General features: G+C 39.7%; 1 pseudogene; it reads right to left on the reverse strand.

The window, feature by feature from the left end:
- Positions 1 to 351: 351 nt before the first annotated feature.
- On the reverse strand, positions 352 to 2,977 carry LOC149249142 (putative metal-nicotianamine transporter YSL7; annotated as a pseudogene).
- Positions 2,978 to 3,701: the final 724 nt, after the last annotated feature.

The following is a 3,701-nucleotide window of genomic DNA, read 5'->3' on the forward strand; positions in this document are numbered from 1 at the left end:
TATTATATTTAAAAATAATATATATATATAAAAGAATTATCGGGTGAACAAACAAAATTTTAATATGCTATTTAAAAAAACACATACTTCGGTTATGTGTAGTTAATCCAAGCTTGGACCTTCCTACATATTTATGCATTATGCCTCGAGCTCCTTCTGAAGGGTGTAAGGACAATACCAGCTGTAAGACGTGACGTGTTATGGATTCGTTTCAGTCTGCGCCATTTTCAGGTGATACATAATTTCGTTATCAACGTTAAAGTCTGTCAATATCCGAACAAACATATCAGCCTGTTAAACGAATCTGAAATCGGGATAAGGGTAATTTCCACCTCACAATGGCTTCCATTCTCATATAGCACTGGAACAAGATAACCATGTGATTCTGATCTTTTTGGATCCCTTCTTGATAAAGGCATCCACTTTAGTGTTCACGCTTCTGGACAGGAATTTCATGCAGATGGGAGGATTGACTTTAGCCAGCGCCAGAAACGAGGAAGGAGGATTTCTCCAAATATGAGACCAGCAGCCACTGCAGGAAACATTACGTCAGCATTTTGCGGTTCATCTTCTGCCAAACGAATACAATGGCCGTCCCCACGCACATATCGATGGCAAAATAAGGTCCTAGGTAGACAGGTATAGCCATCGCCATCGGCAGGGGAATATACTGTGACACTTTTTTGGGTACACGGTCTCTTATAAATTGATTCCCATGGCGGCTGCGAAGAAACCATAACAGATAGTGAGGCGGTGCTCGGGAAGGGCACCAAATCCTTCTACTCCTAGGATGGCCATGTTTCTGAATATCAGGGCAAAGGGGGCCGGATAGTCTCCCATTGGATCTCCCACATTGAAGGCCTTGTAGAATAACCAGAAGGTACAGGGTGCTATTATGCATCCCATGGCGGTCGCAATCACTTGACTCACTAACATAAATCTTGGGGATGAGAGGGTTAGGTATCCAGTCTTGAAATCCTGCATCAGATCTGCAGCATTAGAAACTATTGACAGCATCACTCCACTAGAAGCTAAGCATGCCAGTACACCGCCATCGTTCTTCCCTGCCCGTTCTCCGAAGATGAAGATGGCTAGTATCCCATAAACTATGGCAAGTTCCAATCCGTGAGCCCACTTCCATATGCATTGCAGAATGCCAAAACTGGTGCCACCATGTAGGCCACAAATACAAAATACCATTTCACAGGATGAAAAATCTGTGGGATGACCCCCATCGATATGGCAGCAAGGGCCACATACGCAGCTCCGGCTACCCAAAGAGGTATGATGTCCTTCATAAACATCTCGTTCCGCCCCTGTTCATCATAGGGAATTGCTGCATCCACTGTTGCCTCATTTCGATCAATGGTTACCACTGGAAGTCCATTTCGTGTTCTCTTTGTCTTCTTCCATCGACTATACATAATGGTCACTGTAATGTACAAAATTTTGACGAAATTATAGAGTCCATCACCCAATATGAGAGCAATAGATACAAAGACCTTGTAACCTTGGAGACCCTGCATAGAAGAGCCATCGGCAGTGTACCAGTTTCCTTTCTGCTTATGAATGAGAGGCCACATGAGACCCCAAGAGATGACTGCTCCGAACAATATGGACAAGTTTACCAAGCGAGGACAGATCATCCCAGCTCCTATATATGCCGCGCTGAAGTCGAAGAAAATTCTGCAACACCCCTATTTTTGGTGAACTTTTCATTTCCTAGTTTTGAAAATAAAGAGATGGAAATTAAAATGTATAGTAACGGAAATACATACTCTTGATCCCGCGCTTTTAATGCAAAAGCAGGAAATTCAGTAAAGCCACAGTCGTCACCAGCTGTAAAAAACCACTGGAAGAAACCCCAGAGAAAACTGATCGTAAAGCATTTTCCGAGAACTCTGACATATTACCTGCAATACACTGTAAGGTGAGAAGACCATTGTAAAGGTGAGGATAAACTAGACTCTGATTATATTCATTCATCAACTTCATAAATTTGTAAAGTTATATATTCTGACATTACAGTAGCATTACCTTGCTTGCTTGTCTCCCTGAGGAGTGTGGAATCCATTTATGAGAGTAGCTATTGCTGTACCACTTGGATAGGTGAGTTTATAGTCTATCACCATTATCTAAGAAGCAGCCAGGAAACAATGAAATCCATAGGCACTCCAAAGAAGCCCAAAAATAAAATACGTAAATCGCTTATATCAAAACTTATACCAAATCGCGTAAATCGTAAATGATTCCAAACTTCCTTTCCTTCCGAAGAGGCACCACCGATAACAGTCCTACGAAATTCACGGTGAAAAGAAAACCAATGATCCGACTAAGACTTAGATCTTTGATATTGTCTGCAGTATTCCCAGCAATATCTGTGCCTGCCTGTTCATAGATCTTTCTGCTCATAGCCAAAATATATGACCGAAAGCCCCCTGCCATTATACCCAATTCAGAAAACCAAAATCACAGAATAATTCACAATAAAATGTTTTAGACTGAACTCATACATACCGTTGTATGCAATCCCATAACAAGCCACCACACAGGTTTGAATCACGGCATTCTCTTGTCTGGTGAACGGAATCTTCAAAAACCCAAACTCGTCGAGGAATTTGGTCTTTGTTTTGATGAAAAAGAATCCCAGCAATCCCGCAGAAACATTGAGAGAAGGGATTATTCCGGTGGTGAGGCTCAATTTCATGACAATTATACCAGACATGATACCAATGAGCATGCTCACAAACATTGCTCTGAACGTGATCTGCTCCGACCATGGAGGCACCTTCTTCTCGTCAAAGATCTTCTCTATGCTCACCTTTCTCTCTTCGATCTTGTCTTCCCAGTTAGCGTCACCAGAGCTTAATTCTGCGCCATTCTTCATATGATCGACTCGTTGTACGAGCCCTTCTCTACCATTAACATGATCATCCTCTACCTCTAGCCACCTGCTTTCAGAACTGAGTTGATCCATTTGGGCAGGACAGAAATCAGAATAGGAATCGGATAAGCCAGATCTAAGAATGCCCTAGATACATGTCGTCTCTTTGTATCACAATATCACAAAAGTAGAATTTACTTATATAGAAAAGGGATATAATTTTAAAAAAATATTCGGACAAAGCCTCAAAACAATTAAATACCACAAAATAGCATGTAGCATTCTCCATTCAGTACCAGTAATTCAGTACCAGTGAGTTAGTTTAAGTGATTCAAGATTGCTGGAATATTTTGGGATCCGACGAATATGGGTGCCGTCAAAAAATTGATCGGGCCATGTCCATCCGATCCCAGAATATTCCAAAAATCTACAATCGACTTAAAGATAGCCATTCAATACAACATAATTTCAACTTAAACGAAACAATCCCATGACTTTTAAACGGCATCTGATATATATATAAATATAGATATCACAAGATGCCAAAACTATCAATTACTAAAGAGTAACGTACGGTCCTGAATCTGTATCTAAAAATAAAAGAATCTTTACTTGGAACTTGGAAATCTATAAATAATAGAAAGGGAAGCATATTCAATCTCTATCTTATTTTTATTTTTCCAAAAAAAAGCATATTCAATCTTTATCTCATTTTTTTCCCTATATTAATTTAATTTCGAATTAGTTTTAAAGATTTCTTTTATAAATAAGAAAAACTATTATAATTTAATCATCAAACTAATAATTAAAATAACGC

Source organism: Pinus tabuliformis, chromosome 7, assembly GCF_031772625.1.
Source record: "Pinus tabuliformis cultivar Carrire ecotype Pingquan chromosome 7, CPIR1, whole genome shotgun sequence".
Classification (NCBI taxonomy): Eukaryota; Viridiplantae; Streptophyta; class Pinopsida; order Pinales; family Pinaceae; genus Pinus; species Pinus tabuliformis.